Here is a 16,462-nt window from a genome sequence, read left to right on the forward strand (position 1 = left end):
AGGGGATCCATTCAGAAATTGCAGTCTGTAGACGATAAATACAAAGATTTGACGTGACTCTGCCCCTGGGGGTTAGATAGGAAACGATTTAAATAGGTACCACCCTGTTATCGAAATGATTGATATGCTGAATTTGAACAAAACCTGTAGAGTATTTACCGACACAAAATGAACAAAAACATGGGTGTGGTACCACACCCCTGGGGGTCGGGACATGCACCAAAATAAATAGTTGTTATCCTTACAGTATAAGGAATACATATCGCCTGTTCCAATATGATCCATTCAGAATTCCAGTCTGTAGACAAAAACACAAAGTTTGTGCGTGGCTCTGCCACTGAGGGTTGGATATGGACTAATATAATAGGTACAACCCTATGATGGACCATTCTGAATTAGATCAAAATCTGTTAATAATTGCAACCTGCATATCATTTACCCAAAAAATATTTTAAACAAGTGGGTGTGGCACCGCTCAAAGCGGGGCGAGAAATCATGCACCAAAATCAATAGTTGCCGACCCTAAGCTATAAGGAATACATATGCTCTACCCCTGTGGGTCGGATCATGCGCCAAATCAATAGTTGCCGCCTTAGGCTATAAGGAATACATATGCCAAGTTTCAAGCTGATCCATTCAGAATTGCTGCCACTTGGGGTCGGGAAATGCACGAAAATCAATAGGTGCCGTCCTTAGGCTATAAGGAATACATATGCCAAGTTCCAATACGATCCATTAGGAATTGTGGCCAGTGGGCAACACACAGGCATACAAAGAAAAATGGGTGTGGCTCTGCCCCAGGGGGTCGGACAATCATCAAAAAACAATAGGGGTCATCCTTAGAGTATAAGGAATAAGTATGTAAAGTATCAAAAGTATCTGTTAAGAATTAGAGTCTGTAGATGAAACACAGACACACACCTACACACAGACATGGCGACAGCAATATACGTCCACATTATGAATTTACTTGTTTACCCGTGATCTTGACAAGAGAGGTTAACGTCCACTTGACACAAACTAACTCTTTTCGGGACTAAAAGATCTTCAATTTCATTTCAATAACCGGGAGAAAATTGAATAGTAGAAAAAAAAGTCAATTTCCATGGAAACACAAATTTTATTTATCTGAAATTTTTCTGAGATGTGCTCCGGAATAATAATTGTGCATTAAAATTACCATAACAAAAGTTATTAACTGAACAGGGCACAACTACAATATAAAGGTATGTCTACAAGCTTTCATTAATAGTAACTGCAGGAGAACGGCACAACACGCAAAATAAAACCGATAAGACAAACCTCCGCACTAGTCCAACTACACCGACATTGCAAGAAATAGACAACAAATAACAAATCAATTAAAGGGAATAGGGAACCAGACAGCCATAGGCGCCCAATGCGCTGTACGTTCCCGGACCTGTAATAATAAAGGCTTCACTAAAATTAAAATACAAATTGATTTACAAGAAAAACCAGTCTTGAAGGTGGTCGTCCTCTGAATGTCTTTAGTCTGACAGTAGTCGTTATGAGTGAGCACGTCAAAACCAAAAAAAATAACAATAAAAGGGGCGATAATCCGGACAGAACTTTGGAAAACATTAACAGTTAATAAATAAAATTTAGTGAGCGGTATTGTAGGCGGTGTATGAAATATATTCGGGAATAATCATTGTATACCAATTTGTTTCCATGGTGTTGGCGAGAAAGTTCGTTCGGGATATTCCAGTGTGGATTCCACTTGTCAGAGAGGCATCATAATCTGCAGTATTTAAACTTACCACACTAAGTCTTGTTATCGCTGTTACTTTAATAGAATTGGCTAGTGCGTGATTAGATTATTTCTTTGTCTTGCATTGAAATATTCGCTCAGCCAAATGATAATACAAATAAATGAAACTGAAATTACTGAAACAACGCTTCGGGTTTCAAAGCCTATAAATGTCCAAAACAAACGAATTAATAAATATCGCGTTTGTTGGTTTCAAGTTCTAAAGCTGTCTTTATCGTAAGCTTGATATGTCCACGGGGATACTAGATTGTGGGATCCAAAAACGGAATTGACAGAAGTGCAACCCCCAGTGATATTGATATCGGTCTGGTACCAGCTTTGTCAATCCATATACCCGAGTTAAATACTAAACACACCGAACACATGTTTCTTCCGCCATGGTCGATTTTCACATATTCTTAATCTTATTCAATGGACCGTGTACCGTGGTAATTAAATTTCCGAACTTCAATCAGATATCCCCACAAGATTGTTGTTTTAACACAAATTAGTACATATAATGCAAGGTCCCTGTTTATTATTGGTTAGCATAGGCACATTTTCAGTTGAGGATGCCATGTATGCATTTGGAAACAACCTCAGTAACTAGAACATGTTGGTACGTCTACAATGATTTGTGGATTATTGGTGTTACTTATTCCAGATAAGTGGTTGTATGCAGGCATTATGATCGATATAGCATACGTGGTTATTAAAATAAGACATTAAAACAGAATGGTTGCTATGGTAAACATTAACACACTCCACACCGAGACACTGACCATGGTTGATGAATCTGAAAAATAAATTAAAATAAAATTAATAAAATAAAATTTTAGCAGATAGAACGTCAGGGTAAATTGTTCCAGCTGTCCGCATAAAAATTCTTCAAAGTGAGAACATTAATTCCGGAAGTTACATTACGAAATAGCCGAAATTCAATTGTTTTCTTCGTTTCACCAATCAAACCAACATATAGCAATTTGAAGCAGATCGGGTGATATATATGTTGTCGCAGTGCCAGGTAAGTTATTCTTGCTTCAGTAATTTGAACAGGGCGTATACATTTTAAGCAGATAATTAATTTAGTAGTGAGAGGGTACACAAAATGTTACAAAGTCTCTTCAATCAGGGCAAATTCAATCAGATCAGATATCTTGTGTCGCTAGACTGTTCACAGGATGCTATCACGTGAACAATGACAATATCTCTGGAATGTATATATTTACAAAACAATTGATAAAATTCAGTGAGATTTGTCGTACTATGTAAACAACGCATGTACCTTTGACAGTTTTTAGGGAATTTGCAAGACATTAAGGATGTCGGAAGTGAAAATGTCTTGGAAATCAAGTAAGCCGGTGGCATTGTATGGAGACGGATATCCAAGAATGTAGTAGTTACATGCACAACAATCTTATTATTCCATAACGTCTATATATTAAATTGATACAACGATTAATAAACCTAACTGTTGAGTATATATACATGATTTATACTTACCACATAAATATGTTGGTTTAATGGATGTATCTGAAAAATTGATTATTGAATCTATCGTTATTACCAATAAACTGGTATATTGCTAGGGTGTGGCGGCACAAAACCCAATATTTATAACGTTTTGGGGTTCAGGAACTGTGTTGAACATGCTAGAGTAAATTTAAAGTAAATCTGCGCCACCGATCAGAATCTGCCAATAGCGTTTAAAACTGCATAAAAACCATGTGATTTTTTTCCGTTTACGAGAGCGGGGGCTGAAACTCTAAAGGGATGTTACAACTCTAAATCTCCGACATTGCGATCCTTCACGTAGTCCCTACTATATACAGTAATCATGGAGATACTTTGACAACTTTATTGCCAATTGCTCTGGAAAAGATCAATATGTATTACATTTATACAGCCAAGTTCTATTAGCCAAGTATGCTTATTTAGGCTCAGTGAGCTTACTGAAACACGATTTGTTTATTCGCATCAGTGTGCGTCAATTAAAAGCCCGGGTGGGGGGAGCATAATATATTAAACTGATCTACCTATTTCTCAACGGTTGTAGTTCCCGTGAATCAGACGACCAGCACATATTTTTCAAAAATGTGCTAGCTGATTAATTTACCAGAATTATTTCGATTAAATTTTGGTGTACTTAAAATATGACAATTACCTGCTTGACATAACTTTAAATGGAGGGTTTTTTGTTCAGTTAACCAATACTGATATTCTCTGTTCATATACATGTAACATTTACACAATGCTTGTTCCCAACAGTGAATAAAATCACCCTGAGCTCTGTTAAAACAATAATAAATGATACTTTTTGATATAAAAGGTAAATTATTAAAAATTGATAATTGGAAATGTAATCATGGTATCATCTATATAAGACAATATCCAAAGTACAACAAATACCAATGTCAGTATCATCAATTTGATTTATCTGGCTTGGTGGTTGTGTAAAGCCAGAATAAATGTTAAATAAAGAGTGAAGGACCACCAGATTCTAAAGTATTTTTTTAAAGTTACCAATTCGTCCCAACGTTATTAAATATCAATCATTTCCAACTTCAGTTACCGTAAATTTAGCCCCACCTCTCATCTTTTTGTGTCTTCCAGTAATGATAATTTTCCTATAATATTCGTGGGGATTGTGTATATCTGCCCGTACTCAATTACATAACAATAAGAAGATTTAAATTAAAATGGTACATCCTTTTTATTTTGAAATATTTGAGAACGATCTGGTTTGGTGTGCCTTAAGCGATGTTTCGTAGCTAAATTAAGGAATTACATTGATTTTTGTTTGAGGGGACGGGGCGGTGAAGTATTGAGTACGGCACCGGCTAACTAAAATGGAGTGTACACGTTGGCGTGCATGTAAAATACTCTTGCTTGCCAAGATGTATTTGACGAAGAGTTGGCAGAAACGCCGCTGTCCGGGTATAATGTCCTCCATAGCACACTGCATGACGTGCGTCTATCTTCATTATCCTTGGTTGCAGAAAAGTAGGAAATAAAACATATTTGTGGCTTGACAATGATCAGGATTGTGTCGTTTGTCCGATACATCTTACTTGATGTTAGATGGTATTTCCCTGATGCATTACAACTACCATGGTTACAATACAATTATAATTTCTCAAAATAAAAGTTAAAGATTCTTTCGTGTATTAAATGTAAATATTCTTACTGACAAAGAGCAGGGGCATCTTTTTCATGCAATGCTTTAGCTGATGCTTTATCAGATTTTATGTAACATTCTTTAGAAGCTGGACATCTTTCAATATGACCAATAACAGCAGGTGCTAAAATACAAAATTGTAAATTCGACACAAAATGAATTCGACCAAACCCAGCCGATTTTACCTTGACCTCAAATGGCGTATGTACACCTCAGCACAAACATCAGGAAACATCACAAACACGGATTACTAATGTTTTGGGTAAAAAGTTCTACGACGTCTATATTAATCTAGGTTTGTGATGGGGTCCCGTGTATACATTGGAATGAACGTAAAAGATACCTTGGCAGTTGGAATTCGATATAATAGTAGGCGATAGTGCCGCTGCCCGGGCAAAATTTCCCTCATAGCACACTGTATGGCGTATGCCCGTCTTCATTAGCCCAGCATAGGAGCAGAACAGTAGGACGTATAAACCCCATTTCATTTCATTTTTGGGTTTGTGATGATGCACGGTTGATTCCGGTCGTGGACATTTAGTTCTGGTGACAAGAAGAAAAAAAAGAGACTAGACCGCGTATTGTGCTAGTACCACAGTGACCACAGGGTAAAACACGGCGTTTTGTTATAACATGTATATTACCATAAAATACAGCAGTTGTCTATAAAACGCAAGACAGGACCTCCGTGATTAGAAGATTGGTATGGTCTCGTGGTCTTGAGTGTCGCGCTTCGAGCTCTAGCTCTCCCGTCAAAAGGCAAAACCTAGTAACTCACTTTTTTCTTATTTTGAGAAAACAAAGGACAAGGTAATGAATGAATATTAAACCCCAGCTCATCCATTGATTTCACTATTGAGTTACTAGGTTTTACTGTGGTATTCTAGGCAAATGAAGGAAGTTGCTAGGTTGTGTCATGGGTGTAACTGCTTACAAAATCAAAAGATTGAAAGATCTAGGAAAACAACAGGAAGCACAACCCTAGTAACTACAAATTTGGTCCTAACTCAAGTTTGATAAAAAAAAAGGGAGTTACTAGGTTTTGCCTTTTGACGGGAGAGCTGGATGACCACCACTTGCTTGCGGTCGTGGTTTCGATCCCTAGTGTGAGTTTATATAGGATGATTTCTCAATTTCCCCCACACAAACGTCGCGTTAAACACTACGAATACCATCTTTGGAGATAACAATAATTTATCGTACCGTTTAATAATCCCAGTGTTGTTAAAATTTCATCGGATGTTGTACCAGTATTTGGAGAACCAGCTTAAAGAAATAGATTCATTAAATTTTCTTTAGTTCTAAACTCAGCAATTGTGTATCCATAAAATTGTACTTTTGTTAATATGTTGAATTACTAAATGCCACTCACAGAACTTCTACAGAGATAGTTAAAAATGGCTATCAATTTAATGAAACATTACACAAAAGGTTATTTTTACCACTAAAAAGAACTTATTATCGGAACTATCAACACAAAATAGGCTTCTTATCGAAGCTTTTAAAACAAAACTAAGACATCGCACACTATTTTCGCTTTGATAAAATGAAAAGGTTTGAAGGATTTGGTTTTTCAGCGACCATCTTTAAACCGTATAGTAAAATAGGATTATACCTGGACATTGAATTCCTGCTACTCTTTCTAATGTACCACTTACTGAAATAATCCAAGATAGCGGTTAAATACAATATGATTAAAATACAGATCTATATTTCGTTTCGTTTTTATACTTTCGATAGCCTACACTACATGAAGATCTGACCAGTTGTATTGGGAGGTCGCGTCGGGGGTAATACGAGCGGCTTTTGACACTATGACGCCAGACATCGATTAATCATTCAGCATTGAGGTTTGTAGCGGATTACTCACAGTTCCGTGCAGAGCACGCCTAGAACTCGCCGTAACAGACCGTTTCATTGGCTAATCCCTCACATCAACAAGAACGCCTGTTATATAACAACTGTTCCAGATCATAGTGCTGTGAAGACACGTGAAACGAATTTTTGAACTATAAAAATTGAATCGAAATAGGATGTGTGTTTTAATCAGATTGCGGTTAAATATATTATGAAATAATATGAAAAAGTGAAATATTTAATATATCGATCGTAATGAATGAAATGTTAATACTGAATTACAATCTGTATGATCTCTATGGGATATATTTATTATATCGATTTAAAGATTGTATTAAGTCTATACTTATTTTTGATTACAATCTCTATGATCTCTATGGGATATATTTATTATATCGATTTAAAGATTGTATTAAGTCTATACTTATTTTTGATTACAATCTCCAATTTTTTATACGTCATATATTTATGCGACAAAACTTAGCATGAACCACATTTATACAAATACTAACTATTTATGAAAAGGCTATGTAAATAGGTCAACAACTGAAATCTGTGGACGAATATAAACAGGCGGTTCCTATACCCCCGTCAGACCTGGGTGGCGTCCTTACTGCGCTGCTACGGCGATGGAAATTGGTTTTAGAGCGCGTCAAAATCGCCATAAGCGTAGTAGAAACGCCAGCTATCGCGCTGTGGTCTCCATGGTCGCCAATGATCGCCGATTCTCGGCGTTTGTTTTGAGCATGTTCAAAACAAACGCCAAGGTTCTGCGATCTGAACTGGAAAACTGAACTGGATAATCATGACGATCGTGAGAATCTATTCGTTTGTTTCTAAGCATGACTATTACAAGAATTGGCGTTAAAGTGTGCAAAAAAATGGATCGAAAAAATAATCTTTCATCTTTAATGCTCATTGGTTTTTTTTTAAAAAAAGGCAATAAACACAAAGAAAGAAAACTAAAGGCAAATGCGTTTACTAGGTAGGATCAAGAATTGGATACAGTCAAGAAGGGCACGTTTTGCATGTAGTATTTCCAACATATGAAAAATCTATGACGAAGAGTGTCCATATTCGATCTCATACAAGCTCGTACAACGTCACATATTCAGTTCATTATCATTGGATAAGGACTGCGTTAGACACTATTTTCAAAGAGTTGTTTTTCGATAAAAGTCCACGAATAATTGAGGAATTGCATTTAAATCCACACTTATCCGAACCTTAGCTAAACAAGCAGCGTTTTATATCAAAGTATTGAGAAATTAGGGGCAATCACCACCACTAGAATCGCGCTATGATTTTTAAACATGTATTTATGAAAAATTATATGCAGTGCGAATCTCTCAAATGGGATCAGGTGTAAAAATAATACAGATAAAATAATTACACGCTTCACAGCCCATGGACTTGTAATTTGCATGAGCGAAGGCTATTCCCTTAAGAATTGGTACATATTTTCTCAATCCACAGGTACACGCTACAGTCTCTGTACAGTTCAAATAAGTATGGAACGCTCTGAAAAACAATTAAATGGTTTAAATTTGTCATATTCGTAAACTAACGGATGTAATGAAATGGATTATTCAATATAGATATACTATTTTGAAAGACATTTTTAGACTCAAGTACAATCATAATAAATTCCAAAGGGTATATTATTAACGTCAGTTAGAAATGAAATTGAAATCAGGGAACGATAATTTATATATTTTTGGTGTCATCTGTTGAACCCAATCTAATTTGTTAGCTGTAGTTATTAAAATAGTGATGCATCGGATCCACGCGGGCTCTGTAATGGCTGTAATGATGGTTGCTTCCAACTTCGTTTGTCTCATATGAAATGAGATCAGAGCAAATCAAAGCTGTGATTAGTGAAAAATGTAGAACTGTTCAAATCCGAGTTGTGTCCAAACACAAATAATAATAGTAATTTAGGTTACATATTTGCAATTGTTAGTCGGTCTACCCAATCACGGGATGATGCCTGTAAACTTTTACATGTACCTTAAACATAGAAACGTTTTGATCAATAAACTATGTTTATAGAGCCATTTTTATCACTCTGAAGTTTATATTGAACATAGGGACTCTATACTCACGGGCAGACTACTGGTTTGTTTGCCAAATTGGGAATTGCTACGGCTTGGAAGGCATTAAAACAGTCTGATATCGGATTCTGCTGTTTACAGATATTTACAGGAGCGTCACCTATAATATATGTGTTGTAAAAGATTATATTATTAAATATGCTGACCTCTTTCGAAGAGTCAAGCCTCTCTGTATGGGCCCACCAACCAATTTAGTCTGGATCAAGCCATGAGAAATTAGATATTGTCCGAAAAATGTAAAAGACGATGAGAGGCTTTAAATAAAGTGTATACCAAAAATGCCGTAGTGTGCTACAATACTGTTTATACTTCACTCAGTTCAGACCCTCGGTGTTAGTAAAGTCTCCCTAGCCAATCCCGATAATCAGGTCTTGCTATGGTGACATTATAACATCCGGTTTTAAATGTGGACAACGAATTCCAGGCGACAGTATTACATAGTGATCAGTCTGAAACCAATTTCCGGTGGTTGGCCAATCAAATAAGGTATGTCCCTAGGGGATCCCGAAAACTATCTTGAAAAATCCCGGTGGCACCTAATATAATGACTTTCCAAAAATCCGTCCAGGATTATGAAGAAAGATTTCAGATTTAAAGATACAGAGACGATTGACAACCTACATGTCACCACCATCAACAATAACAGTACATAAGGGTTGTAGAAAAAGAACCCCAGATTTTTTATCAAAACCAAATACGCCTATACAGATTAAAAAGATATCTTGTGAACTCACCTGTACATCGTATCCCTTCTTTAAAAAATACCCCATTAGTGACTGAAATAAATTTAATATGTGATTACTTGATAGTTTTCAGACGTAAATACAGACTACAGATATCAGCAAAGATGCCAGCGTTGGTCGCGTGGCACACAAAGTTAAATGTCCTTAGAGCACATTTTACAAAGATGGTAACAACAAGTGATTTCCGAAAAATGAAGAAACAGGACACTTAAATATCCATGACTGGAATACCATCAAGGTGCGAGGCCGACTCTCATGGAAAGTGTACTTAGTCGTTCGGATAAATGGAGGTGCACATTGGAGATCGCATAGGCAAACTTCTTCGTCTCACATCAGAGAAATGAAAATGGCCAGATGTTAGTATTTTATTGATGATGGATTAAAAGTCACGCCACACAATCACTGTCATATACGTTTAAATCCTGGGTTCCTAACCTCGGGATCGCGGAGCACTTTTGGTGGAGTTGCGGTGGACTACTCTGAAACTTTTAAAAACATCCTATATTTTCGTGAAATGCACATAAATCTTTGATCTATCCAACTCTTGCCACATCGCCAATCGTCTTTCTCCTCTCACGCTCACTATTTGTTTCCGCGGTCATTTATTACATCATTTTGATCTGTAAATAATGGTGATGTTTCATTGTAAAAGGTGACTTTGTTCTTCGAGGAGTCGCGACCAGGATGTGGTTTTCTGGAATGTGGTTTAGGAAACTGCTGGTTTAGATGAACATTCAGCCGAAGACACGATAGTTTATAACAACTACAATATAGCAAGCATCTTTCAGTAAAATTAAGTCTAAAAGGTACTTACGTAGCGTACAATATGCATTGTAAGACCTTCTTTCATTCGCGACATTCTTTATAAATTCATTATTATAATTATCTCCACATTCGCAAGTTCTGTTCTCAAAACACGGCAAGAAACTCTCAATGGCACTAAAATAATAAGGACAAAATACACACAATAAACTAATTAATAAAAACAAAAACGAGATCGTTTACAAAAATATATTTATTATTGAGCATACGCAACCACAAGAAAATAAAGATATTATGTTTAACATAATATTAAAAACACAAAATCTTTCTCTAAATGGGGGGGGGGAGTGGATGGCCGAATGGTTAGCACGTGCACCCTGTATCATAAAGGTCTGTCATTGAGTCAACTGGCGTGGTTTCGATTTCCCCTGGCTGTAGTAAAGTTGTACGTGACAAGGAGTGGGGTCGCCTGTCCAACCTCGTGGGCTTTCTCCGGGTCCTTCGGTTCCTCCCACTGCTAAAGACCATTATGTGCGGGCGAATTATTGAACGAAATAAATTGAACTATGTTTGTGTCGAGTGCACGTTAAACCCCATTTCTCTCTCTCTTTCTCTAAATTCAACTGAAGAAGTACCATGTATATAGAATATAACAAGGGAGCTAACTACATGATATTGTAAATCATTATTTTGTTCGTTATACACTTACTCACAAAATGCTCCAAGATCTTTATTGTACAGAGCTGTACCAGCAGCAACACTTAATTCTTTATAACATTTCTGTATTCCTGTACAATTCTTTTCCAATAAAATAACCTGCGGTACTTGGAAAATAGAGTTACATAACATAGTTTTCATTCATTTAAATATGCATTAACGTTTTCCTGGTATAAAACAGAACAATAAATTGTTTATCACTCTGTTTTCCCCAAGCAGAAAATGATCAAAGTCATAATCTAACATGAATCAGTCAAGGTATTATTGACGTGTCATTATCTCCCCACCCTTTCCACTAGTTATAAGCAAAGCTTTTGTGTTCTAAATGAGATTTTACTTACATGATTCAAAGGCTAGAATCGAAAGTGCAGCATCAGCACCAGAACTATTAGCTACTTGTCCTGTAAAAAGCGTAATTGATACCATATTCATATTAACAAATGGACTTTTGTAAATCAAATAATATTTTTAACTAAGTATTACATATATAAATCAAAAATAGAAGCAAATATTCCTACCCGCGAAAGATACAGAGCATTTTTACAAAGTAAAAAATCCTTAGAACTGGAAATTTTTAAAACTAATAAGAAGATACTTAATAAATGGACATTTTTACCGCATACCAAAAAAAACAGAAATAAACAAAAATTATTGTTATTAAATTATATGAACAACACGGTAGCTAAACGTACTTAAGTCCTTTCAACTTTCGACTTTCATTTCGTGGAAAGGATCTGTACTTTAATCTACTGCTTAACAACTTAAATTTTCCCTTAAAATGTACAAAAAAGGTCGCTAATAATGTCAAGACTCTGGCCTCCTTAAGGGGAGATAACACATCTTGGGGGGAAACCAAGCTAAATATAATTACACATAATAAAACAGTACCCTTTGAGACTAATAGAAGTAACGTATTCCCTGCACACAATACTAAAGATAATCATCTACTGGCAATAATAAATGAATGTTAAATAAATGATTTTGAAATTGTATGATATAATTATATGTACATATGATGTAATGATAAACCCTATCATGTAATAATACTGTATGATGTACCTGTTATCTGTTATGTAATATTTTTTGAATAAATAATAATTTAAAAAAAAAAAAAAAAAAAAAAAAAAAATAATTCATACCAAATTACATTTCCGTTAATCGCCTGTGATAACGTCATGTTATCTTCTATTTAAATTCATAGAGGTAAAAGTGGTAGATACCAAAACCCCAGTGGGTTTAATCACCAATCGGTATTTAGGTTCTATTTAAGGGGTAGACGTGTTAGATAAATCGCAAACTTCATGGCATGTTCTAATTAAACTGATAGACGTACACCTGACAGATGCCAAAATCAATTGGTATTTAGGGTCTATTGTTTTAGCTTATTAAACAGTATATTAATTTTTTTTTCTTTGAAGTGAAATGGGAGTTGGGCGTACTAATATTAATATTCTGCATGAATCATGCAGTGTGCTGTAAAGGGACCTTTGTACGGACAGCAGCGTTTCCGCTTACTTTTCATCTAATTCCAACAGTCAAAGATACGTTCATGCCAACTCCTTGAACACAGTGTGCAACAAAATGTTCCCCAGTCAAATTTATACATGTTTAAGCCTAGACAAAAGGAATGCGTTAAACCTTGTAATGTGTGCCAAGTAGGGACCGACGTCCGTATTAAATATCGCGGTATGCCCACTAAACGCTTGTAATTCTTTGGGATTTTTTTTTTTTTTTTTTTTTTGAATATGAAAATTTGACTTCCTTGCACTGTTCCTTCTAAGCTATGGAAACCAATGTACGCCCAGATTTTAAACCATATACAAATATATCCTGATTATCAGAAAAGGCCACGTCGCTTAAAAAGGGCTGCATGACCAGTTTTTATTTGTCAATAGTTTTAATAGGTACAAGACAATTTCAAGACTACATTTGTACAAATATCTTGCGCAAAAACAATTTGCATGCCATAAGATTTTGCACACAGTTACAAATATATATACACCCCCCCCCCCCGGCCCCGTAGCCATCTAATCCAATTAATTGTTTGAGGGGTCTATTAGAATAATCAAAATTACCAGGACAAATAATACCGGGATCAGTCAACAGTTCTTCTTGTAGCACTACAAAGATATAAAAAAGGCAATATATAAAATGAAAACCTGGTATGAGGTTATTCTATGGTATGAGGTTATTCTGCAAATAAAACACATTTAATAAAGGTAACTAATTTTTAACCGATAGGTATCTCCCCTTCAGTATGACGCTAAGTGTAGTTCATCAATGTACAGGGCCCTGTTTCTAAAAATCTTAACTAAAGATAAAATCCAAATTTTAGTAGATACTTCGATTAAGATTGGCTAAGCACTAAAATCAATCTAATATTATCCAATCAGATTACTAAAATTTGTATTTTATCCTAGTTATAGGTTAAATTTTAATATCACTTAGGAGAAGTGTTTGGCCATTAGGACAATCGTTTCTTTTGAAAAATTCAACATACTTAGTGTATCTAACTTCCAACTTAGAAATGCTTATAATTTTAAACTTACAATTCCCCCCTCCCCTCCCCTTCCCTCCCCTCCCGTCCCCCGCAACCCTGTTATCATCGACCCACCTCAAATAGGACGCGAATTGTAGTTCACCAATTTACAGGCACATCGATATAAGTTAAATTCTAATACCAGTTAGGTATATTGTTCTTACCCTTCGGACAGCCATTTCTTTTGAAATATTCAACATACGTAGCGACTTCTTGCAGAATAAAACGATTGTTTCCAAGTTTACAATCGCAGGCAACTTTTTCATTACACACAATATATTCTTTTATAGCCCTACAATATATCTCAGTTTTTAGAAAATATAGAAAAAACAAATAAACCCTACAAAACACTGTGTTTACTTTTTATTGACTTGTATTCATAGCATATTTCCCTTTTAAAGACAGACACTCGGTTACCTATAGTATCGAGGACACAACACGGAGAAGGTCTAAATTAAAATAATTAGTCGACATGAAAAAAATTTGTAAATTGAAGCAGAAACATAAACCTATATTATCATAATGTATTTGTGATTTTCGTTCGTCTATTTGATTGTACCAGGGCTTTGCACTGTAGGAAGCGTTACATGGTTCTTATTAAACATACATTATGCAAGAGCTAAATCTGCCTATTGCGGGTCTAAATTATTAATTAATTAACTTATCCAGGCCATAATCGCTAGCCTGCGATATTTACTGGATTTGCTGATTGAATCAAAAAATGGATAATCGAGACTATGTTTTTTTTTATCGCACCGACTTTAGCAATGATGATCGAGGCTAATCCCAAAATTCAATCGCTAAATACTCGGTTCAGGATGAATCAATTTAATTGAAATTTTCATCTATTCCCTATACATTATCTAGTTTTTAACTAATATAGTGAGAACTGCCAGCTCTTTAACTATTCTCCCATTATGTAGCTTTAAGAGGAAGCTAAACACTTAATTTGGTGTCAAGTATTCTATTGTCAATGATTATTGGGTTGGATGGGGGTATGTACAAAAGAAAATAATTGACTTACGTGCAATACAGAAGAGAGTTGTTGTTGGCTGCTTCAATCTTTTGCGAGGCTATTTGAAAGCAACCAAAGATCGGATTTTGTGTTTGGCAGTGATAATTTACCTGACTGTATGCAGATGCTGAAATTAATAATACGAAACCGAAAGATACCACAAATTTGTTCATATTTAGTATATTTCAGTGATACCAGTTTCAGTTTGAATTTGATTATCTAATTAAAAGTAAACAGAGAGAGAGAGAGAGAGAGGGGGGAGGGGTAAATTGCACTCGACACAAAGTAGGTCATTTCGGGACTAACATATGGTTCAATTTTATGTCAATAATTCGCTTGCGCGTAGGTGTCTTTAGCAGTGGGAGGAAACCGGATGACCCAGAGAAAACCCACGAGGGTGGACAGACGACCCTAATAACCCAAAGTTACCACAAATTTGTTCATATTTAGTATATTTCAATGATACCCGTTTCAGTTTGAATTTGATTATCTAGTATAGAAGAATTAAACGCAATCAGATGCTAAAAATAATAATACAAATTTCAGAGATATTAATTTTCAATAATGACATTCTTGCCTTTGGCGCACCCCGCTTTCAAAGAAGCCAATGTGAGTACATGATACATAGCACAATTGCGCATCCAAGATGGCTGCGGCGACGTGATCGTTTCCCCGGTTCATATAGAACGCCCAAACTATTGTTGTACAGGTGAAATTAAATTCCAAGCCCCAGATATTGTTTTTATATAGAATCGTATAATATACATATTTCATTCTCAAGGTAGATCATTCAATAGCTTATATCGATATTAAAGTCCGTTATTTATCGGCATATTCTTTATACAAACAATATATGCTTTTACGAGAAGATGTATTTAGCATATACTTGAAAATTTTTGTAGATGAATAAAATTAAAATTTAATATTATAATATAAACTTAAATTTGCCGTTGTTCTGTTTTCAAAATTAAGCTCTGCCTTAATATGGACGAGTCTTGCAATTTGAATAGCGGTATTGTAATTTTATCATTGTGAGTCAAATAACTATTATTGCCTGAATTAATTATTTAATTACCTCTAATCATGCAATTAACTTACCTAAGAACATCAAAGCTATAATAAATCCTAGTGTCATGTCGATTATTTGTTATGAAATATAAGCCGAATGACTACAAAATATCCAACTGTTATGTCTCAAACCTCAAGGTATTCACATTCGTAGCAATGTGACTATATTATGTTATTTGATCGCCTGACAGATATTGTTCTAACTTGTAATATATTTTTATAAATTATAGCTGGCAGCAAATTAAAGATGACAGATGAAAATTGTTGTCTTGTCTCTCGATAAAATAGGTATGTTTTTTGTATACTTATTTACACCAACATTGTTAGTCGTGTATACTATGCTTCAGTGAACTATCCTCGGGCAATGGCGGAAAGCTATTGTGTCAATAGTACAAGTTTTTTCGTTTTTGTTTCTTTTCATTATCAGTGAAGAAGAATTGTCACCTTAAGAAACACATGATGAGCAAGAGAGAAACAGAGTCAGAGAAACACAGAGGTGTTTAATATAGGCTATGCCTGTTCCCCAATCCCTATTCAGATACAAATCTGAATAAAATATTGCTTACAAAAAAAACCACAGAGATGGGCGAGGTAAAGCCAATTCGACACAAACTAGGTCATTTGGTAGCTAACATGATCAGTTTTAGCAGTGCGGGGGTGGGGGGGGGAACCTGGACAAAGCCCACGAAGTCGACTTA

At 35.5% G+C, this 16,462-nt stretch overlaps 1 long non-coding RNA gene across 1 annotated transcript; it reads right to left on the bottom strand.

Annotated features, from left to right (window-relative positions):
- Positions 1–1,155: 1,155 nt before the first annotated feature.
- LOC126823675 (uncharacterized) lies at positions 1,156–14,817 on the bottom strand. The gene is made up of 15 exons (XR_007681242.1): positions 14,706–14,817; positions 13,846–13,973; positions 13,218–13,262; positions 11,484–11,543; positions 11,135–11,249; positions 10,478–10,602; positions 9,655–9,696; positions 8,912–9,020; positions 8,200–8,327; positions 6,565–6,606; positions 6,153–6,215; positions 4,959–5,073; positions 3,936–4,060; positions 3,275–3,304; positions 1,156–2,567 (listed from the first exon to the last, which is right to left on the bottom strand). It is a non-coding gene; the product is annotated as an uncharacterized LOC126823675 (long non-coding RNA).
- Between the last annotated feature and the right edge of the window lie 1,645 nt (positions 14,818–16,462).

Source organism: Patella vulgata, chromosome 6 (assembly GCF_932274485.2).
Source record: "Patella vulgata chromosome 6, xgPatVulg1.2, whole genome shotgun sequence".
Lineage (NCBI taxonomy): Eukaryota > Metazoa > Mollusca > Gastropoda > Patellidae > Patella > Patella vulgata.